Source organism: Bos mutus, chromosome 22 (genome assembly GCF_027580195.1).
Source record: "Bos mutus isolate GX-2022 chromosome 22, NWIPB_WYAK_1.1, whole genome shotgun sequence".
In the NCBI taxonomy this organism is placed as follows: Eukaryota; Metazoa; Chordata; class Mammalia; order Artiodactyla; family Bovidae; genus Bos; species Bos mutus.
Window position 1 is genome coordinate 22,255,121 of NC_091638.1, and position 25,023 is coordinate 22,280,143.

The 25,023-nt window shown below is 37.3% G+C and overlaps 1 long non-coding RNA gene across 1 annotated transcript in view; it reads left to right on the plus strand.

Annotated features, from left to right (window-relative positions):
- The window catches only part of LOC138984652 (uncharacterized), a 394,050-nt gene that overhangs the window by 8,803 nt on the left and 360,224 nt on the right, over window positions 1-25,023 (plus strand). Inside the window, exon 2 of the long non-coding RNA XR_011461893.1 lies at window positions 2,481-2,539. This is a non-coding gene — a long non-coding RNA (uncharacterized lncRNA). The remainder of the gene's footprint in view (window positions 1-2,480; window positions 2,540-25,023) is intronic.

Here is a 25,023-nt window from a genome sequence, read left to right on the forward strand (position 1 = left end):
ATGCCGTCCAACCATCTCTTCTTTGTCATCTCCTCCTTCTGTCTTCAATCTTTCCCAGCATCAGGGAAATGAGTCGGCTCTTTGCATCAGGTGGCCAAAATATTGGAGCTTCAGCTTAAGCATCAGATCAGATCAGATCAGTCACTCAGTCGTGTCCAACTCTTTGCGAACCCATGAATCGCAGCACGCCAGGCTTCCCTGTCCATCACCAACTCCCGGAGTTCACTCAGACTCACGTCCATCGAGTCAGTGATGCCATCCAGCCATCTCATCCTCTGTCATCCCCTTCTCCTCTTGCCCCCAATCCCTCCCAGCATCAGAGTCTTTTCCAATGAGTCAACTCTTCGCATGGGGTGGCCAAAGTACTGGAGTTTAGCATCATTCCTTCCAAAGAAATCCCAGTGCTGATCTCCTTCAGAATGGACTGGTTGGGTCTCCTTGCAGTCCAAGGGACTCTCAAGAGTCTTTTCCAACACCACAGTTCAAAAGCATCAATTCTTTGGCGCTCAGCCTTCTTCACAGTCCAACTCTTACATCCATACATGACCACGGGAAAAACCATAGCCTTGACTGCATAAGTCCTTCAAATGAATATTTAGGGTTGATTTCCTTTAGGATTGACTGATTTGATCTCTTTGCTGCCCAAGGGACTCTGAAGGATCTTCTCCAACACCACAGTTGGAGGGTATCAATTCTTTGGTTCTCAGCCTTTTTTATTGTCCAGCTCTCTCATCCATACATGACTACTGGAAAAACCATAGCTTTAACTAGACAGACCTTTGTAGGCAAAGTAGTGTCTCTTCTTTTTAATATGCTGTCTGGTTTGTCATGTCTTTTCTTCCAAGGAGCAAGCGTGTTTTAATTTCATGGCTGCAGTCATCATCCACAGTGATTTTGGAGCCCAATAAAATAAAGCCTGTCACTGTTTCCATTGTTTCCCCATCTCTTTGCCATGAAGTGATGGGACCAGATGCCATGATCTTAGTTCTTTGGATGTTGAGTTTTAAGCCAATTTTTCACTCTCCTCTTTCACCTTCATCAAGAGGCTCTTCAATTCCTCTTCACTTTCTGCCATAAGGTTAGTGTCATCTGCGAATCTGAGGTTGTTGATATTTCTCCTGGCAATCTTGGTTTCAGCTTGTGCCTCATTCAGCCCTGCATTTCACATGATGTGCTCTGCATATAAGTTAAATAAGCAGGGTGACAATATACACCCTTGATGTACCCCATTCCCAATTTTGAACCAGCCCACTGTTTCATGTCTGGTTCTAACTGTTGCTTCTTCCAGCTACTGTGGAGGAAATAAAGGTTTAGAAATGATGAAACTTAAAGAAATACACACACACACACAATCTTTTATCTTATTTGAAAGTATAGTAATTGTAGATGAGGAACTTCCCTGGAAGCTCAGATGGTAAAGAGTCAGCCTGCAATGCAGGAGACCCAGGTTCTATCCCTGAGTCGGGAAGATCCCCTGGAGAAGGGAATGACCACCAACTCCAGTATTCTTGCTTGGAGAATTCCAAAGACAGAGGAGACTAGTGGGCTATAGTCCATGGGGTCATAAAGAGTCAGTAAGGACTCAGTGACTAACACTTTCTTTCATGTAGATAATGGCATCATTTAACTTGAGAGTTGTTTTTTCCCCTAAGTTCTGTGTCCTTGGGCTTTGAAAAAACAACCAGGTTAATTAACTGTTTTGCCTCAAAAAAAAAAAAAAATCTTTATCTCACTACTGGATATTCTAGTCCTGAAATCTGACTACTAAGAATAGCCTCTTAGGCTACTGAGGTCTCTGCCTTATGACAGTCAACTGTTATTACAATGATTTTACCAATTTGAGTTAGTGAGAGAAGGAACTGAATAATATAAATCTATTTGCAGTTGGGATTCTGTCTATCTCTTGGTACTAATCAGAGTGTAGGGAAAATCAACTTATGAAGGGCCACAGGAGCAATTTCTAGTTCCACTGTCTTTATCTTTTAGGCATTTTAAGTAAATGGAGGCAACCAAATTCTCCATTCCTGTTCCACTGAGGAGAGGCAAAATAAGTGGCCTTTTGAATGCCAGACCTTTCACCTTCAGAAAAGAAGGCGAGAAGTTTATTTTTATGGGAAATAAAACTTTCTTTGTAATAGTAGTAGGGTTTTTTTTCAGTGTCATTCTAGTCCTAACTCTTCTACTTCCAGTTATATATTATAAAAACACTATGTGGTTAATAAATGACTGATTATATCTTGCAGGTCTGAATTTCCTTCCCTAGTTGATTCTAGCTTCAATCTCCTCAGTTGAAAAGTTTCACCTTTCATTTAGCTCTTCCTTTGTGATATTAATTTGCAATTTTTAAAAAAGTGAAATATTTTTTGAACCTATTTGCTTTAGTAAAGTTTTAGCTCTGGAAGGTGAAATTTTATGTCCTGGAATTCACCCATGAGCTCAGCTTATAGGAACATTGAATATAATAATTTGCTTTTTTACAGAGACTGGAAATTACAGAGTTGATGACAGGAGAAACCGATTCTCTCTGAAGATGAAATATGTGAGTCTTATCCTCACCTCTTAGCAAATTTATTAAAGTTTTTCCCCAAAGTGAGTTTTTTGGTAAATTATACAGGAAGTTCAGATTGTGTTTTCTAGACCCTAGATTTTGTAGGTATTTGGTGCTGGGACTTTTGTCTTAATGAACTCTGGCAGTACCTCTTTAGGTAAGACAGCTCATTTTACCTTTGCCCTGGCACTGAGTCCAGCCATCTGCTCTGAGTCTGAATTCAAACACAAAGGGAAAATACAAATTATAGCCGACTTGGTGCTGACAGCTGTTGGGAAAAAGAATCATTGTGTTTGATGGTGTCGTTGGAAGCAGACCAGGAGGTGAATCAAATACAGTGTTTTGTTTCATCTTATCAGTGCCTGCAAGTTAGTTGAAATTTTAATTTCTAACTCACCCACCTATTTGTACTTCTAGAGGAAGCCCCTTTTGTCACATACTGTGTCATCGAAATGTTCTTGATAAGGGTAGACCAGGACTGAAGTAAACATTTCACTTAACAAAGCGCTTGCATCAGCCAGTGCATTGTGGATGTGCTGTTTGTTTCAGTCTCTTAAACTAGAAATGATCATGGACAGAATTGTGTATTCTCTAGGGCAAATGATCATCTTAGTGATATTAGTAAGCCAATATTTTATTTTTCCCCCATTAAAAAATCTCTGTGCTAATTAATAATAGCTAAGTAAGGGGAACAAAATTTTATATGAATAAATTTACATTTGAGCAACTGGAATTTTATTCCAAACCATCTGAAGTAAATCATACTCCAGTCTGTTTTTGCAACTAAATAGTTACAACTAATTAGTTATTTCCATTTTTTTGGTTTTATTAGTGAGCACATGAAGCTACAGCAGATCCTTAAATATAGTTATGGAAGCAGCCTTATATCTAAAGAAACACCGTATTAGGATTGTGATGAGGTGGGTAAAGAGATTAAAGGGTGACATCAACTTTGAAGGACAAGAAGATTTCTTGTGTTCCTTTTTGGAAAGTGTCTGAAATTCTTGATAATTTGGTTTTCAGCTTTGTACTTGGAAACTTAATTTTTGTCTTTCCCCAAAGGTCAGTTCAAAAAAACCCATTTTCTGCCATTGGCCAATCAAACAGGAGTATGTTATCAGTGGAAGAGACTTAGTAAAAAGCTACTTCATTTTCTTCGGTTGGAGTAACTTAAAAAGCTTATTCACTAACCATGAAGCCATGTTATCTATTATTTACAACAAACCTTTTCTGGAGCAAAATGAGGCATAAATTATATATTTTGCATTGTGAAATAAACTAAGAAGAACAGGAGAAAGGAAGGCACTTTAGACTGAATCAGAAGGGCCAAAAAATGCAGAAGGAAACAAAGATTTGTATCTCTCTCTATATCTATATTTATGTAGATAAATATATCTAGAATTCTAATCTAAATGAATATAACTGGAAATTTTTGAGATAAAAATCTGTCAATTTATTTAGAGCAGGAAGAGGCAAAGAAAAGAAGTCTGGGTTATTTTTCAGCAAAGAACTTATATCCCTTGTAATGATCTGTCCTGTTTTTAACCTGTAACTACTGTCAGTGTTAACATGTCTTAAAATATTCCATTGAAATTCTTTATTTTATTTATCATTTAACAACTGAGTATTTATTGAGGGATTTACTGCTTGCAAGGCACTGTGATGGGGTAAGGAGAATGATTATAGTATTTGGTGAGCGCGATTAATATGCCAGACAGTAGACACAGCCTTTTATGTGGGTTATTTTGTTCAATCCTTCGAGTCTTGTGCAGTAGGAACTCCTCTGCCTCTCCTCACTAAGTAATGCAAGTAGAGAAAATGAGATGTGGAGAAGTTAAACCTGATTAAAATTTTTTAAAGTATCTTGATTTGTTTTCTGATTTCTGTTGTGTAAATGTTCCTACCATGACCAGTTTCAGCCTACCAACAGTTTAACAAATGGCTTGAAAATTTCTGAGTAGTAAGCTATTGGTGAGAGCAGGCATGAGCCGGTTTCAGTACTTGCAGTCTACATGTCCTCAAAATACTTCCAGTGAATGTAAGACTTTGTAATACCAGCTGGAAAATAAAAGGAACCATATAAGGTAGCATGGAGGTTTAGAGCAAAGACACATTTTCATTTAGTCATTATCTTGTAATTTTAATTTACAATTAGAGATGATTCTATGATATGGACATTTAAAAACAATGACATTGGTTTTATTCATTAGAATTATTAAAGTCAACCCAAAGTGTATATGACTATAACATTATAAAAATCTGCCATCTTGTTAAATGATTGAAAATTCCTCAGCCTATCATATTTTCAACAATTACTTGTTTATGAATTATTCTATTTTCTAGCAAAATTCTAAAATATCATAAAATATTATTTTAAATATTTTAATATTAATCGCAACTTTATGTTTAGCCAAATGAAAATAATCTTCTTGTATTGATTGCATATAGCATAATTGCCTTCTGAATTTTCTCTCATATGTCCCTATGAAGTTTCATACCATCCACATTCGTATTTATTCTTTTAACAAATATTTATTACATGAATGTTTTTTATCTGCATCTTATGAGGATGCTGCTGTACTAGTCCATAGCTTGTATATTCACTGCCTCCAAATAGGGGTAAGAGATAGGTGAACAAAAAATTTAAGTTAGAAATTGGTCAAAAATGTAGCAGATGTCATAAGTTCAGTTTAGTTGCTCAGTCGTGTCTGACTCTTTGCGACCCCCTGGACTGCAGCACTCCAGGCTTCCATGTCCATCACCAACTCCCGGAGCTTGCTCAAACTTGTGTCCATTGAGTCGGTGATGTCATCCAACCATCTCGTCCTCTGTCATCCCCTTCCCCTCCTGCCTTTAATCTTTCCCAGCATCAGGGCCTTTTCCAATGAATCAGTTCTTCACATCAGGTGGCCAAACTATTGGAGCTTCAGCTTCAGCATCAGTCCTTCCAATAAATATTCAGGACTGATTTCCTTTAGGATGGACTAGTTGGATCTCCTTGCAGTCCAAGGGACTCTCAAGAGTCTTCTCCAACACCACAGTTCAAAAGCATCAATTCTTATACTAACGCATATATATGGAATTTAGAAAGATGGTAACGATAACCCTGTATACGAGACAGCAAAAGAGACACTGATGTATAGAACAGTCTTATGGACTCTGTGGGAGAGGGTGGGAAGATTTGGGAGAATGTCATTGAAACATGTGAAATGTCATGTATGAAACGAGATGCCAGTCCAGGTTCAGTGCACGATGCTGGATGCTTGGGGCTGGTGCGCTGGGAAGGCCCAGGGGGATGGTATGGGGAGGTTGGGAGGGAGGAGGGTTCAGGATGGGGAGCATGTGTATATCTGAAATTAATTAAAAGTTGAAAAAAAAAAAAAAAAAAGCATCAATTCTTCGGTGCTCAGCTTTCCTTCTAGTCCAACTCTCACATTCATACATGACTACTGGAAAAACCATACCTTTGACTAGATGGACCTTTGTTGGCAAAGTAATGTCTGCTTTTTAATATGCTGTCTAGATTGGTCATAACTTTTCTAAGGAGTAAGCGTCTTTTAATTTCATGGCTGCAGTCACCATCTGCAGTGATTTTGGTGCCCAAGAAAAAAGTCTGTCACTGTTTGCCCATCTATTTGCCATGAGGTGATGGGACCAGATGCCATAATCTAAGTGATGGGACCAGATGCCATGATCTTCGTTTTCTGAATGTTGAACTTTAAGCCAACTTTTTCACTCTCCACTTTCACTTTCATCAAGAGGCTTTTGAGTTCCTCTTCACTTTCTGCCATAAGGGTGGTATCATCTGTGTATCTGAGGTTATTGATATTTCTTCTAGCAATCTTGATTACAGCTTGTGTTTCATCCAGCCTGGTATTTTGCATGATGTACTCTGCATATAAATTAAATAAGCAGGGTGACAATATCCAGCCTTGATGTACTCCCTTCCCAATTTTGAACCAGTCTGTTGTTCCACATCTGGTTCTAACTGTTGCTTCTTGACCTGCATACAGATTTCTCAGGAGGTAGGTAAGATAGTCTGATATTCCCATCTGTTGATAGGCATAATACTCAGAGTAAAATTACTTATAGATGGTCTATAATTTGGTGATAAAATTATTCATTGATAAAGGTGAGGACATTTAAACTACATTTTGAGTAATGGGTAAGATGTAAAGATGAAGAATTAGAGGCAGAATAACTGGAGGTGATGGGAAAGCATGAGCAACTACTGTTCAGTGTTTTCTGTCCTCCCATTCTTAAAATGTGCTTTTGGCTCTGAAGCAGCTATACCCTAACAGTCCACAAGGTGGTAGGGTAACTCTATTCTTTTCTTCAAGTTTCACTGTTGAAAATAAGAAAAAAGTTTTCAAATGCTTGTAGGAATTGTGATGAGGAATTTCAGAGAAATGCTTTCCTATGCCTTGACATATTTCGATTCACATTTATAGGCAATCTAAGAGAAAGTCACACAGTGTGTAACTTGACTAAGTACAGAATTCTTAAGTGACTGAGTGCATAACTTTGACAAAGAAATAAAATACTATTCAGAGGTACTAAACTTGGGAACATGTTTTATTTGTCTGGGTGCTAAGAACTGGGTATTTCTAAGTTTCATTGTGATTTAAAAAACAAAACCAACATAATTTAAATTTATTAACCATGATGGAATGGTAAGTATGCCAGTCAGTATGACCTGTGATTCATGTAGTTTGCTTATATCTGGGTCTCATTATATCTAGATCTGCCAGTAGTTACAAAAATGCAACTTGATAAGTTACAGAACAAGAACAAGTTGCAGAACATGTTTTAAAACATGTTTTTATCAATACAGTTTACTGGATGTTAGAATCATTTCTAATAAGAAATGATTTGTAGCATTTTTTGTGGCATTCATTTGTAGCATTTTTTCACTTAGCTACCTAACACATGCTTATTGGGCACCTGTTGTATGATAATCACAATGGTGTGATCACTGACCTTGAGCTAGACATCCTGGAATGTGAGGTCAAGTGGGCCTTAGAAAGCATCACTATGGACAAAGCTAGTGGAAGTGATAGAATTCCAGTTGAACTGTTCCAAATCCTGAAAGATGATGCTGTGAAAGTGCTGCACTCAATATGCCAGCAAATTTGGAAAACTCAGCAGTGGCCACAGGACTGGAAAAGGTCAGTTTGCATTCCAATCCCAAAGAAAGGCAATGCCAAAGAATGCTCAAACTACCGCACAATTGCACTCATCTCACACGCTAGTAAAGTAATGCTTAAAATTCTCCAAGCCAGGCTTCAGCAGTATGTGAACCGTGAACTTCCTGATGTTCAAGCTGGTTTTCGAAAAGGCAGAGGAACCAGAGATCAAATTGCCAACATCCGCTGGATCATGGAAAAAGCAAGAGAGTTCCAGAAAAACATCTATTTCTGCTTTATTGACTATGCCAAAGCCTTTGACTGTGTGGATCACAATAAACTGTGGGAAATTCTGAAAGAGATGGGAATACCAGACCACCTGATCTGCCTCTTGAGAAATCTGTATGCAGGTCAGGAAGCAATAGTTAGAACTGGACATGGAACAACAGACTGGTTCCAAATAGGAAAAGGAGTACATCAAGGCTGTATATTGTCACCCTGTTTATTTAACTTATATGCAGAGTACATCATGAGAAACGCTGGACTGGAAGAAACACAAGCTGGAATCAAGATTGCTGGGAGAAATATCAATAACCTCAGATATGCAGATGACACCACCCTTATGGCAGAAAGTGAAGAGGAACTCAAAAGCCTGTTGATGAAAGTGAAAGTGGAGAGTGAAAAAGTTGGCTTAAAGCTCAACATTCAGAAAACGAAGATCATGACATCCTGTCCCATCACTTCATGGGAAATAGATGGGGAAACAGTGGAAACAGTGTCAGACTTTATTTTTCTGGGCTCCAAAATCACTACAGATGGTGACTGCAGCCATGAAATGAAAAGACGCTTACTCCTTGGAAGGAAAGTTATGACCAACCTAGATAGCATATTCAAAAGCAGATACATTACTTTGCCAACAAAAGTTCGTCTAGTCAAGGCTATGGTTTTTCCTGTGGTCATGTATGGATGTGAGAGTTGGACTGTGAAGAAAGCTGAGCTCCAAAGAATTGATGCTTTTGAACTGTGGTGTTGGAGAAGACTCTTGAGAGTCCCTTGGACTGCAAGGAGATCCAACCAGTCCATTCTGAAGGAGATCAGCCCTGGGATTTCTTTGGAAGGAATGATGCTAAAGCTGAAACTCCAGGACTTTGGCCACCTCATGTGAAGAGTTGACTCATTGGAAAAGACTCTGATGCTGGGAGGGATTGGGGGCAGGCGGAGAAGGGGACGACAGAGGATGAGATGGCTGGATGGCATCATTGACTCGATGGATGTGAGTCTGAGTGAACTCCGGGAGTTGGTGATGGACAGGGAGGCCTGGCATGCTGCGATTCATGGGTTCACAGAGTCGGACACGACTGAGCAACTGATCTGATCTGATATGTATGTTGGCCATTGTGCAAGGTGCTATTAAATTAAATTAACTTTCATGTTTGCTTTATTTTTTAAATTAACTTTAGTGTTTCAAACAGGTTTTGTTTTACCAAAAAAATGTGCAAATAGTACAGTTTTCATAGACCCATATCCAGCTTCCCTTCTTAATTAACACTTTACATTTATAAGATATATTTGTTACAATTAATGCACCAATTTAAGTAATAATAAATTCCATATTGTATTCATATTTTATATTAGACAATGGTATTAAAAATGGATATCTGGGCACTAGGTATGCTTCCTGATTCTGGAATGTTGTTGATCTTAGGCTTGTTGTTGATATATATGTATATATATTTATGTATGTATATACATATCTATACATATATATGTATATAGATATACACATACATATATATGTATGTGTATATACAACATGTATATATATATATATATACAATAGAAGCAGAAGATATTAAGAAGAGGTGGCAAGAATACACAGAAGAACTATACAAAAAAGATCTTCATGACCCAGATAACCATGATGGTGTGATCACTCACCTAGAGCCAGACATCCTGAAATGTGAAGTCAAGTGGGCCTTAGGAAGCATCACTATGAACAAAGCTAGTAGAGGTGATGGAATTCCAGTTGAGCTATTTCAGATCCTAAAAGATGATGCTGTGAAAGTGCTGCACTAATTATGCCAACAAATCTGGAAAACTCAGCAGTGGCCACAGGACTGGAAAAGGTCAGTTTTCATTCCAATCCCAAAGAATGTTCTAACTACCGCACAATTGCACTAATCTCACATGCTTGCAAAGTAATGTTCAAACTTCTTCAAGCCAGGCTTCAACAGTATGTGAACCGTGAACTTCCAGATGTTCCAGCTGGATTTAGAAAAGGCAGAGGAACCAGATATCAAATTGCAAACATTTGTTGGATCATCGAGAAAACAAGAGAGTTCCAGGAAAACATCTACTTCTGTATTATAGACTATGCCAAAGCCTTTGACTGTGTTTATCACAACAAACTGTGGAAGATTCTTAAAGAGATGGGAATATCAGGCCACCTGACCTGCCTCCTGAGAAATCTGTATGCAGGTCAAGAAGCAATAGTTAGAACTGGACATGAAACAACAGACTGGTTCCAAATCGGGAAAGGAGTACGTCAAGGCTATATATTGTCACCCTGCTTATTTAACTTATATGCAAAGTTCATCATGAGAAATGCTGGGCTGGATGAGGCACAAGCTGGAATCAAGATTGCTGGGAGAAATATCAATATGCAGATATTCATATGCAGATGAATATGAATATGAATCTCAGATATGCAGATGATACCATCCTTATGGCAGAAAGTGAAGAAGCATTAAAGAGCCTCTTGATGAAAGTAAAAGAGGAGAGTGAAAAAGTTGGTTTAAAACTCAGCATTCAGAAAACTAAGATCGTGGCATCTGGTCCCATCACTTCTTGGCAAATAGATGGGGAAACAGTGGAAACAGTGAGAGACTTTATTTTTTGGGGCTCCAAAATCACTGCAGATGGTGACTGCAGGCATGAAATTAAAAGACGTTTGCTCCTTAGAAGAAAAGTTATGACCAACCTAGACAGCATATTAAATGGCAGAGACATTACTTTGTCAACAAAGGTCTGTCTAGTCAAAGCAATGGTTTTTCCAGTAGTCATGTATGGATGTGAAAGTTGGACTATAAAGAAAGCTGAGTGCCAAGGAATTGATGTTTTTGAACTGTGGTGTTGGAGAAGACTCTTGAGAGTCCTTTGGACAGCAAGGAGATCCAACCAGTCCATCCTAAAGGAAATCAGTCCTGAATGTTCATTGGAAGGACTGATGGTAAAGCTGAAACTCCAATAGTTTGGCCACCTGATGCAAAGAACTGACTCATTTGAAAAGACCATGATGCTGGGAAAGATTGAAAGTGGGAGAAGAAGGGGACCACAGAGGATGAAACGATTTGATGGCATCACCGACTCAATGGACATGCGTTTGAGTAAGCTCCAGGAGTTGGTAATGGACAGAGAGGCCTGGCATGCTGCAGTCCATGGGGTCGCAAAGAGTCGGACACGATTGAGCAACTGAACTGAACTAAACCGATATATATATATACACACACACACAACAACATCTTTGTGTTGTTGATATATTTATGTATATATATATAGACACACACATGAAATAGTATACATATACTTGAATTCATACTGGTGTTTCCATTTCTAATCTGTTACCACAAGAATCATTCATTTATATGTCTCCTTCCCTGCTTATCTTTACTTTTATTTGATTTTAATTGAAGTATAATTGGCTTACGATATTAATTTAATTTCAGGTGTTCAGCAGAGTAGTTTGATGTTTTTATATATTACAAAATGATCCCCACAATATGTCCAGTTACTGTCCATCACCACAAAAGGTTATTCCAGTACTATTGACTGTGTTTCCTATGCTATATGTTATTTCCCCATGACTTACTTATTTTATAACTGGAAGTTTGAATCTCTTAATCTCCCTCATCTATTTTTCTTATTGCCCTCCCTTTCCCCCATCTTCCCATATGCTACCAGTTTGTTTTCTACACTTGTGGGTTTATTTCTGTTCTGTTATATTTGTTTATTTATTTTGTTCTTTAGATTCTAAATATAAGAGAAATCATACATCTGACATATTTCAGTTGAATATAATACCTCTGGACTCATCCATATTGTCACAAATGGCATGGTTTCATTCTTTTTTATAGGGTGTATAATATTCCTGTGTGTGTGTGAGTGTGTACACACCACATCTTCTTTATCTATTTTTCTGTTGATGGACAGTGAGGTTGCTTCAATATCTTGGCTGTTCAAAGTAACACTGCAGTGAACAGAGTGCATATATCTTTTTGAATTAGTTTTTTTGTTTTCCTTGAAAAAGTAACCAGAAGTGGAATTGCTGATTTTGTGGGGTATTTTATTTTTAATTATTGGGAAACTTCTGCACTGTTTCCATAGTAGCTGTACCAATTTCCATTCCTACCAACAAAGCATGAGAGTTTCTCTTGCTTCACACCCTTGCTAACATGTGTTATTTGTTGTTGTTATTGTTTTGCAGTAGCCATTCTGAGTGGTGTGAAGTGACGTATCATTGTGATTTTAATTTGAATTTCCCTGTTGGTTAGTGATGTTGAGCATTTTCTTAAGTTTCTGTTGGTCATCTGTATGTCTTCTTTGGAAAAATGTCTATTCAGGACCTTTGCCTTTTAACAAAATCAAGTTTTTTTTTTATGTTAAGTTGTATGAGTTCTTTGTATATTCTGGGTATTGACACCTTACGAGATACATTGATTGCAAGTAACTTCTCCCATTCAGTTAGCTAGCTTTTCATTTTATTGATTATTCCCTTTTCTATGTAGAAGCTTTTTAGTTTGATGTGGCCCCACTGTTTATTTTTGCTTTTATTTTCTTTGTCTAGGAGATAGATCCAAAAAAATATTGCTAAGACTGATGTCAAAGAGCATACTGCCTATGTAGTTTTTCAAAAGTTTTATGGTTTCAGGTCTTTCATTTTGACCTGAATGAAATTTTGGGCTTTAATCCATTTTGAATTTATTTTTATATATGGTATGAGAGAGAAGCCCAGTTTGATTCTTTCACGTGTAGTTTTCTAGTTTTCTCAACACCATTTATTGAAGAGGCTGCCTTTTCTCCATTGTTATTTCTTGCCACCTTTGTTGAAGGTTGCTGCTGCTGCTGCTAAGTTGCTTCAGTCGTGTCCGACTCTGTGCGACCCCATAGATGGCAGCCCACCAGCTCCGCCATTCCTGGGATTCTCCAGGCAAGAACACTGGAGTGGGTTGCCATTTCCTTCTCCAAAGTATGAAAGTTAAAAGTGAAAGTGAAGTCGCTCAGTCATGTCCAACTCTAGCGACCCCATGGACTGCAGCCTACCAGGCTCCTCCATCCATGGGCTTTTCTAGGCAAGAGTACTGGAGTGGGGTGCCATTGCCTTTGCCCTCGAAGTGTGGGTTCATTTCTGGGCTTTCTGTTCTGTTTCGTTAACCTGTGTGTCTGTTTTTGTGTCAGTACCATAGTCTTCAGAAAACTGTAGCTTTGCAGTATAGTTTGAAATCATGGACCATTGTACCTCTAGCTTTGTTATTCTTTCTCAAGATTGTTTTGGGCTACCCATGGCCTTTTTGTGGTTCCATAAAAATTTTTAGAATTATTTTTTTCTAGTTCTGTCAGAAATATCATTGGTATTTTGATAGGGAATGCACTGAAAGCATAGATTGCCCTGGGTTGTATGGTCATTCTAATAATATTAAATCTTTTAATCCGTGAACACAGTATATCTTTCCCCCTGCTAGTGTGTCCTTCCATTTTTTTCATCAGTATCATATAATAGTTTTCTGAGTACAATTGTTATATCTTATTGGATTTATCCCTTGATCATTCCTTCCTTGACTCTTGTTATACTCTTTGTTTTAAAGTATTTTACCTTTTGTAAGTATTGCTACCCCAGCTTTGTTTCCATTTTCATGGAATACTTTTTCCCATTCCCTCACTTTCAGCCTGTGTGTGTCTTTAGGGCTGAAGTGATTCTCTTGTAGGCAGCATATAGATGGGTCTTGTTGTTTTTGGTCTATTCCAGCACTCCATGCTTTTTGCTTGGAGCGTTTAGTCCATTTATGTTTAAAGTAATTATTGATAAATATGTACTTATTGCCATTTTTATTGTTTGCAGGGTTTTAAAAATAGTTTTTTCTTTGTTCTGTTCTTCTTTTGCTCTGTCCCCTTTACATTTGATAACTGGATTATGTTATATTGGAATTCTTTTATTTTTTCTGTGTGTGCATTTATTATAGATTTTTGTTTGTGGTCACCATGAGGTTCATATACAATAGCATTTATAAGTATATATTATTATTTTAAGTTATTAATTTCATAAGTTCAAACACATTCTCACAACTTTGAATTTTTACTTTCCTACTGTACTTAATGTTTTTGACATAATTTGCATCTTTTTCTTTTGCATATCCCTTATGCAAGGGATTCTTGGATCCACAATTAACTACTTATTGTGGATATAGATAATTTATAAATGATTATATTACTTTTGTTCTTTATCCCTCCTATTAGCTTTATAAGTAGCCGATTTACTGTCTTTACTATGTACTTATCAGTTGGATTTTTCCTTTCATAATTTTCAAATTTGTAATTGTGGTCATTTTTCCCCCTTATGGACATCCCTTTAACATTTCTTCTAAAGTTGATTAGTGGTACTGAGCTCTTTTTGCTTTTGTTTGTCTATAAAACTCTCTATCTTCCCTTCAAATCTGAGTGATAGTCTTGCCAGTTAGGTTGGTTAGATTGATTATGCATCCCATTCTTGAAGTGGCCTTATGTAGATTCCTGCGGAGCTCAGTACCACATTCCCCTCTGGTCACCAGAGTTATATGCTCTAGGAGTGCCCCCCATGCCGGCTGCTTGGGCTGTTCTGTTGTGGCGCTGATAATTGTGTGTATACTGATAGGCAGTTGACTGCCAGATGCTGCCTCATATGGTGGCTGCTGGCCAGAAGGTTGTTAAGGCTGGGTTACAGGTCAGCTGACAGAGGGGCCTAGGGATTCAGGGCTAGTTCTGGCCCACACTTGGGCAAGGCTGGATCCTAAAGTAGCTGGCTGCAGGCAGCCCTTGTGGGTAGCTGTGCTAGGTGCTATTTTAAGTGGTCCTTTGTTGCCATTGTGCTCCAGCTAGAAACTTTACAAGTAGACATTTACCTTGTATGGATGATAGTGTCACAGAAAATGAGTTTAAGTTAAGAGAGATCGTGGTTCCAGTCTATAATAGTGTAGGAGGTACTGGAATGAGTGATGGAATGTGGGTGTATGTGGGAGGGTGGTGCTTCCCAGGAAGACTTCCAGGAAGACTTCCAGGAAGCCTTCAGGAACAGAGGATGTGTAATTAAGACCTATATGTGCTTGAAGGCTAGAGTTTAAACCCTGTCTCTTAGGTTCCTTCCAATTTCATTTCAAGTTTCTAGATGTTAAAGCCGTAATGTGAGAACATTCCCTCACACATCATCTGTGAGTGACCAATGTACACCAAAGTGGCACAATATGCTTCTTGTTGAACTCAGTTTCATAGGATGGGCCTGAGAATTTAATTAGACAGGAAATGTGTGATGTATTTTGGCAACTGGAAACGGCTTTTTGAATTCTAGGAGGAGAAAGAGAGCTGCAGATTCCTGACCCCCATCCCCAGGTGATAGTGTCCTCACCTCCAACTGCTCTTTTACCTCCAGTCTGAGTTTTACAGGCTTTCTTTATGTCATTTTCAGTACTACATGATCGAGTCTGCAGATGTTTGACTCCATGGATGTGGAACTGTGAATACAGAAGGCAGATTCTACACTTATATGTGGATTTTCAACTTCATGGGAACGAGGGTTAGTTCCCTAGCAAGCTCATTGTTCAAGGGTCAACTGTAGTTCTTTCAAAATCTTTCCCAAAAGTTCTAGAGTATTTATTTTTTAAGTGGAAGTACATATAGAACAGTAATTTCTGCTTCTTAATTTTTTGCCTGAAGCTGATGATATTTTTGTGCTATGCCAAGAGTAATATTCTGTCTACGTGTAGTTTCTCCACTTGTCAGTACTATTTGCATACTGCTCAGATTTATTTGCTAAGATTAGGAAACTGGCATTTATGTACCAATGATGAAACAATTAAGAACTTGGTTATATTATTGTATATGACCTCAACTTGCCTAGGTGTTTTCTGGTGAGGTAGTTCTAAATGATCATGAACCTGTACTGAAAATAGCAGGTGCCTGAACTCTCACAGGTCATTATTTTGCTTTTATGTGGAATCATCTTTAAATTTTTCAAGGAACCAGAGTTGGGAAAGGAAACTCATAAGACGGGGAGGAAAAAAACCATGTATGTCAGAGCAGCAGTACGAACTGTCCAAATCCATGAATTATCAGAAAAATGTCAAAAATCACCCTATTTTGCTATACTGGATGATTTGCTAATTTATTTTAAGATCTTAGTTGATAATAATGGGATTTTCTAATCACAAACAGCTGTCTAATGCAGAACTAACTAAGGTAACAATGAAAAGCACTCTATGATTTAAATATATTGTTTTCAAAAGCACTGAGACACCTTAGGGCAAGTGAGGAGCACTCGTAGGGGTACTGCAGATTATTTTAAATATTCAAGGGGAACACAGTGATACTAAACATCTGTGCAAATTATTAGTTCTAGGATAGTTCATTTTCAACCTCAAATTCTGCTATATTCCTTTTGATTAGGTCATATCTTTGTGAAGTTGGGTTTTGGTGATTACTGTGATGGATATAAAACAAGTACCAGTGATAAGCAATAGGAAGTGAGAGTGTTTTCAACCTCTGAGGAGTTGGGTAGTGACCTGTAGGCACACACATCTCATTTGTAAGTAACTGTCCTTAAGAATAAAAAATTTCATTTTATGTGAATTATCTTTCCAAATGGCTATTAAGTGGTTGAGGCATAAATAGCTGTTTGGGTGTAACAGAACTCTTATATTTTCTCCTGGCCTAAGAATGTCACAAAAAAATTAGTCAGGCACTAAAGTTGGTGGCTCAGTGGGTAAAGACTCTGCCCACAGTGCAGGAGACCTGGGCTTGATCCCTTTGTCAGGAAGGTCCTCTGGAGAAGGGAATGGCAACCTACTCCAGTATTCTTGCCTGGAGAATTCCATGGACAAAGGAGCCTGGTGGGCTACAGTCCATGGGATCAAAAAGAGATGGACGTGACTGAGCAACTAACACATACAAGGTTACCATGACTCAAAAAAGTTTGACAACCTATAGGTTAAATCATTTTTGAAAATTGGTTTGGGCTCTGGTTTTTTTTCTTCTTAAAAGCTTTTGTATTTTTTCCCATCATTTTACCTAAATGTAATCATATAACTATTTTTTAAGCTATTTTTTGTTTCTGCTAGATTTTTTCTCTACCTCTTCGTTATACCTCCCCACTTCCTCACCAGGTAGGAACCTGATATATGTTGTTAGCAACCTAGTATATATCCTTTTATATTTGTCAAGGATATGCTTCTATAAGACATATATACATGTCTATTTAAATATACAAGGCTGGGAGGTATTACTGTTTAATGAAAATGAGAGAATGGTAGTTACAAAAGGCAAATGATATCTGGGCATTATTATGGAAATAATTTTAACCTTGCAGACCCTCTGTAATCATCTCAGAGATCCCAGAAGTTCCTAGACTACAGTTTGAAAATATTTGCAATAGATGTATTTTTTTTAAGCAAATGAAAACCTAAATCTGAATTGTAGTGATACACCCATAGTAATTGCTTTTAAGTTCTATGTAAATATTTCATGTCTAAAAATGCTTAATAATTTTTATCTACAATATATAGTGTTATAAATGTAATGTGATATGATAGTGTTATGATAGATTTTTCTTAATATTTTTCATTTCCTTTATTGACACTGATAAAATATCTTTTGAACTTATAGTTATTTTAAATGTTCTAGGATGTAAAAATTATTTGTAATATTCTTTAAATTTTTTTTTTTTTGGATGTGCTGTGCGGCTTGCAGAATCTCAGTTCCCTGACCAGGGATTGAACTCAGGCTGTGGCAGTGAAAGCCCAGAATCCTAACCATTAGGCAACCAGGGAATGGCCATATTTATAATATTCTTTTATATTTTCTTTTTAATTGGCATTGGCCTGATGGCTGACAATGATGAGAACCATGTCATGTGCTTATTTATTCTTTGTATATCTTCTGTGAATTTTGTTCATGGCTTTTGTTCATTTAAAAAATCAAGTTGCTAGATTTTGTAGTTGTTCTTTATATATTTTGGATATTATCCTTTAATATATGTGCTATATTTTCTTCCAGTCTGTGTGTGTAAGATAGTTTTGAGATTCAGATGAGGAATTATACATTAGGAACAGTACTTGGCACATAGTAATTATTCAAAATAGGTAGAACAGAGGCACCAGTCTATGAATGCCTCTTTCATATTTTCCTTAGGGATTTTATCTGGGGACTATGGGCTTAACATCATTGCTATTCTGATAAAAATGAATTCTGATAAAAATAAACAATAACACATTTGACCATCATTTTATTTAACCTTTTGTTAAGAAAATGAGTCAATTGCATTTTTGTTCAAATAAGTCATTTTTTAAATTTCAGAATTAAAATTTATTTCTCTTTGCAGTGTCTGTGCTTAGCGTCAAAAGACATTCTACATTCTAGGCTGTTATCACTTTGTATAGTATTAGATGTTGCCAGTCTTGTTTCTTCATTAACATGGTTTCCTCTAGATTCATAAAATTAATGTTTATAATATTCAAAAGAACATTAAGAAAGTATCATAACTTTGTAGTTTTTTTATTCTGAGTACTTATTTTTATTATTTTCTTATAGTCTTATAAATGGAAAAAACTGCATTTATTCCTTACATAAGAACTGTAATGCACTGACAACAAAGCTAACAACAACAACAAAAAAACCTAAACATTTTAGAAATAGAAGTGACTATGTAATTTGGGAATATTGTGAACTGGTGATGCTTTTAAGATGTCTCATAAAGAATATGCAGTATACTCTTGCAGCATACTGTAATATGGGCCAAGCAGATGGGTGTTGCAAATATTTCTTATCTGTCACTAGTATAAGAGGCTCAGTTAGGATGTGTTTTAATGACAAACCCTAACAATAGGCTTGAATTAATGAAGTGAACTTATAATTTATAAATTTCCTTAACTTTGTTTTGCTTATTACATCACCATTCTAGGATTACCCATCAGTATGGAAGCATTTGAACATTTTAACAGTTCTGGTGTGTATCAGATGACTACATGAACTCTAATCTTTGCATTCTTGGAAGTATCATTCATTCCTCAAACAGCTACTAATTGCTTTACAAATATGAGGGACAATGAACCACTGTGGGAGAATATAATTATGTAATAAGATCCAGAATGTGTACTCGGAAAGCATGTAAAATATGATACATTTATATAAACAAATAGAACATACAGAAGAAAATGCTTAAGTCTAGGAAAGAAGTATTAATAACATGTAATTTGCATTCACAGAGATAGAACAGTTTTGTTTGAGAAATTTCATCGTCAAAGATTGAAATTAACCATATATATAATATTTTTTCCTTATTATAATCATATACTCTCATGGTGAAAAAAATCTGAAACTCTTCACAGTCACACAGAAGAAAAATTGCTTATAATTTCACGTAACAATTGCCATTATTAGTATTTTGGTGTTTGGCTTTATAGAATATCAGATCAGATCAGTCGCTCAGTCGTGTCCGACTCTTTGCGACCCCATGAATTGCAGCATGCCAGGCCTCCCTGTCCATCACCAACTCCCGGAGTTCACTCAGACTCACGTCCATCGAGTCAGTGATGCCATCCAGCCATCTCATCCTCTGTCGTCCCCTTCTCCTGCCCCCAATCCCTCCCAGCATCAGAGTCTTTTCCAATGAGTCAACTCTTCGCATGAGGTGGCCAAAGTACTGGAGTTTCAGCTTTAGCATCATTCCTTCCAAAGAAATCCCAGGGCTGATCTCCTTCAGAATGGACTGGTTGGATCTCCTTGCAGTTCAAGGGACTCTCAAGAGTCTTCTCCAACCCCACAGTTCAAAATAGGCCCTTTTAAAAAGTAAAGATACATTCTGGGTAGAGTTCTAGGAGTAATGGAGATAATATATACAGCTCTTGCTATTGGTGTTTCTGTAAGAGGAAGGCTATTAGGTCAAGTTATCTTATGCACAGGTTGTTTAATGGACAATAGTGATTTGACCAGAGATTTTGTGTATAACTTCACCATTGTGTCCAAGAGATCTGAAATAAATAGTGCAGCTTCCTTATTTGGTGGCTTAGGGACAGAAGACTCTCAGCCATGGAATTCTGAGAATGTGATAGGTTCTACTGAGAAATAGAAGCAAGCCTCATTTTACTTCGAGGAAGGACCATCAGCTGATTCTTAGAGACAGCATTATACTTACATGAGAAGTAGAAGCTTAGCAAATCCACTATCACAGTTATGACCACATAAATGTTATTAGTTAAACCTTTGTATTTAAATTAAGATAGTTTTATTTCGCCTCTTCATTTTTTTAAGTAATTATTTAAACTAGTGTGAATTCCATAGGGGACTAGCTAAAAGATATTTTTGATGGCAAGAAATTAATCACAGTGGAGCAAAAGATGTGTCAAAGATATTTAAAGTGGATCATTCACATGTAGATAATGGAAAGTTGATAGTAGGGCCACTTGTATGCAAATAAATAGAAAAGCATGGCAAACCCACTTTTTTGTACTTTTCCATTTTTTCTTTTAACATTTCTCATTCTTAACTCTCCTTGCTATTTTTCTAGAGTCCCTTTCTGGTGGGTAATATCTACACTGGTCTTCATTATATGGTGTCCAACACTTAGGCTTATTCTGTGCTTTCTCCCTTTATCAGAAATGTTGTTACTATCAGCTGTTTTTTCTGTTACATGTTGAAAAATAAACTAATGTTCTGATCCTCCCAAAAATGTTAATATTTAAAGGATATTTTAATTTATTAATCTTTCAGTCCTATTTGCATTTTGACAATTTTTAGAGAGGCAAAATTTTAACCAAGAAAGAACAAATATTTCATGTCGCATTTTCAGATGAGTCGACAAAAGTATTTAGACACTGGGTTAACATTATAGACCCCTCAGTTCATGCTATAGACAACCAAACAACTCCAGTTGAATATATACTTTTACTGTGTCAAGAATAGAAGAGAGAAGTGCTATTTGTGTCTTTTAATGCAAATAGACATGTGGAAATTCCTTTTCCATGAAGTTTTACAGACTTTATTGTTGCCTCCAGAAGTTGAATTTAGGGGCAATTTTCCAGAAGAGATTTAAAATAATAGGAGCACACTTAACAGAAGCTTTGCAAACAGAAATCTCCTTAGTGATTTCTCTATCCCTGAGAGTCTAAAGATCGTCAGGAAAAGGCACCCCATGCAGAACGTCAGTTCATTTCAGACCCACACTCTGAGCTCCTAGAATGGTATAATATGCAATCTGAAATAGAGAGGCAGTCATCTAATTCATTTTGTTCTCAGAGTAGAGAAGTGTAGTGCATGATTACAGATTGAGCCTTTAGAAGAGCAATAAAAATAGCTTTGACAGTCATCTCCAATAAAATAATTTTTTTCATTGGGCAGAGTATCTAATCAATAATTACATTTTTGGTGTTCTTGTTTGTATAATGCAACGTTTGAAGATATTATGTCTCCAAAAGTAGTCACAGGAAAAAGGAATAAATGATTGAGACACCTTATCTTAAGAGAAATGATCTATGACCTTTAAGTTTTAAACTAAAATTTCCTTTTAAGACCTTTTTCTAAATACGAATTGACTGAGCAACAGTTCTTTCACCTTATACTCTTATGCGGGTATCATTATTTTCCCTGAAAGTGCCATTTAGCATAAAAGGGTTGAAATTGTAATAGCTGTGGCTAAGAGCCATTCATATTACCATAAAGATTTTTTCCCCACTCTTGGGGCCAAGTAGTTCTGTTTGCTTTGACAAGGCAAGAATTGGGAATTAGAGAAATTGTGGAAGATTTGTATGAAAAGATTTTTTATTCTAATTAGTGATTGTATAAATTAAATAGAAATAGTAGTCTGTTAACTCTACATCCTTCCCCTCTATTGCTTCTTTTTAACAAGGTTTAGAATTCTTAGCATTGTGTCTTATTAATGGCCAGGTATTGCTTCTGGTAAAACTGCAAAAAAAGCTTTCCCCACCTTCCCATTCATTTGAATGTGATTTCTTTCCATGGCTAGATAAGTACATTGATTTTATGTTTCATGGAGATTAGTGGTTTTAACAAAATGTTAATAGGGATTATCGATTCTACTTTTTGTACATTGTTATTGGACTTAGTAGTCTTTTTAACCCATGCAGAGTCTTTAAAGATGTTTTCTTTTTGTTCTAAATAATATTAAACAAAATGTATAATAATTATACAAATCAGGCATATTCAGTTCAGTCGCTCAGTTGTGTCCGACTCTTTGCAACCCCCTGGACTGCAGCATACCAGGCCTCCCTGTCCATCACCAACTCCTGGAGTGTACTCAAACTCATATTCATTGAGTTGGTGATGCCATCCAACCGTCTCATCCTCTGTTGTCCCCTTCTCCTCCCACCTTCAATCTTTCCCAACAACAGGGTCTTTTCAAATGAGTCAATTCTTCATATCAGCTGGCCAAAGTATTGGAGTTTCAGCTTCAACATCAGTCCTCCCAATGAACACTCAGGATTGATCCTTAGGATGGACTGGTTTGATCTCCTTGCAGTCCAACGGACTCTCAAGAGTCTTCTTCAACACCACAGTTCAAAAGCATCAATTCTTTAGCACTCAGCTTTCTTTCTAGTCCAACTCTCACATCTATATATGACTACTGGAAAAACCATAGGTTTGACTAGATGGACCTTTGTTGGCAAAGTAATGTCTCTGCCTTTTAATATACTGTCTAGGCTGGTCATAACTTTCCTTCCAAGGAGTAAACATCTTTTTAATTTCATGGCTGTAGTCACCATCTGCAGTGATTTTGGAGCCCCCCAAAATAAAGTCACCCACTGTTTCCCCATCTGTTTGCCGTGAAGTGATGGGACCAGATGCCATGATCTTAGTTTTCTGAATGTTGAGCTTTAAGCCAACTTTTTCACTCTCCTCTTTCACTTTCATCAATAGGCTCTTTAGTTCTTATTCACTTTCTGCCATAGAGTGGTGTCATCTGTGTATCAGAGGTTATTGATATTTCTCCCGACAATCTTGATTCCAGCTTGTGCTTCATCCAGCCCAGTGTTTCTCATGATATACTCTGCATATAAGTTAAATAAGCACAGTGACAATATACAGCCTTGACATACTCCTTTTCCTATTTGGAACCAGTCTGTTGTTCCATATCCATTTCTAACTGTGGCTTCTCAAGAGGCAGGTCAGGTGGTCTGGTATTCCCATTCTTTCAGAATTTTCCACAGTTTATTGTGATGCACACAGTCAAAGGCTTTGGCATAGTCAATAAAGCAGAAATAGATGTTTTTCTGGAACTCTCTTGCTTTTTCAATGTTCCATCCAGTGGATGTTGGCAATTTGATCTCTGATTCCTCTGCCTTTTCTAAAACCAGCTTGAGCATCTGGAAGTTCACGGTTCACGTATTGCTGAAGCCTGGCTTGGAGAATTTTGAGTATTACTTTACTAGTGTGTGAGATGAGTGCAATTGTGCGGTAGTTTGAGCATTCTTTGGCATTGCCTTTCTTTGGGATTGGAATGAACACTGACATTTTCCAGTACTGTGGCACTTCTGGTATATTAAGTAAACAGGCATGTTAAGTAGGCAAAATTAAGATTGTGGGCTTTTACCTAAAAGTAAAAGCCAATTTCCAAGTCCTTATATAAGCTTCTGCATTCTGGATTGTTATTTTTACTACTATACTGAATTGTTCTGTCTTTATAAAGTGTTTTATGTTACTTTTTGAAAAGGAAGTGTGTTCAAATAGATTAAAAAATCAAAGCAATGTAAAAAGTTTATGGTAAGGATTCTCATTCCTACTCCTGTTTTTACCTTTCTTCTTTCTCTGTTCCAACATTTTATTCTACAGGTAACAACTTTTATTATCTTCTTTAAATCCTTCCAATTTTTCTTTATCTAAATACATATTCACCCCTCTTCCCCTCCAAAGTTCACTTCATATGTAGACAATTCTAAATCTTTCTGTGTTATTTCTTCTAATTATTTTCTGTCGCTCTGAACTGTAAACATGTTCCCCAGACTTTTTGGCTTTTTGGTCAGACAAACCTGTTTGAAAGTACTGGCCCTACTACTTACTAAGTATGTGACCTTGAGTTAAACTTGAAGGTCTCAATTACTTTACTTTTAAAATGTAAGTTTCTTTACCTATGAGATAGGGTTGCTGTGAGTATTAAATGAGGTGATCTATGACTGAGAGCCTATGGTGGGCAGTGTGTATCAGACCTTTTTCCCTTGGCCTTTTCTCTCTCCCATAGTATAACTACCCTTTCCCATCATCTCTTCCCTGAGACAAAGGTACTATAACCTCACAAATCACATAATTAGCCCCTGCCCATCTATTCTTCACACTGCAAGTAGAGGGGTCTTTCTGTGACTTGTGTCATCTGCACAGAGGATGAACTTCAAAGAACATCATGTGATACTGTTCATGATCTAGGCTCTTCTTACCTGTCCAGCCTTATTTTATGCAATTCCTCTTTTGTGTTCTATGCTTTATCTCCCTGTCCAGAGGATATTCTTCATTTGACATTTCATAGATCTTTTCTTTAGGGTCAATTATTAGAGCTTTCTTCGTTTCCTTTGGCAGTATCATATTTACCTGGTTTTGCATGATCTTTGGTTTGTTATGCTAGTCTCTGTGCATTTGCGTAATGGGGCTCCTCTTCCAGACTTTGTAGGTTTGCTTTGCAGAGATAGTTCTCCACCAGTTGGCTTAGTTTGGGTTTCTGGGTGTGTCTGCTGGTGATGTCTTTGGGCAGATGGTCTGTTTTTGAGTGAGGCAACTATTTGAGCTCTGAGGATGGGGATGAGGGGTGTGCCACTAGCTGAGAACGTCTGGATAAGACTGCTGGCCTGGTTCCCTTCCCATGTGAGGTTTTAGGACAATTTCTGTGGTTGCTTGAGTTCTCTGGTCAGGCTTACTACGTGGTCAGGACTGGGTACTACAGCCAGTAGCTGATGGGACTATAACTTATTAATAGCTTCCGTTCACTGGCAACAGGCCAGGGCTCAGGGCCTGTAGAGATGTACAGTTTGTGAGCCTGATTCTAGCCTGGTCAGATGTTGCCACCGATTTTGCTCTGCAGACAAGGGAAGTCACGGGTTGTGCTCTGTGTTC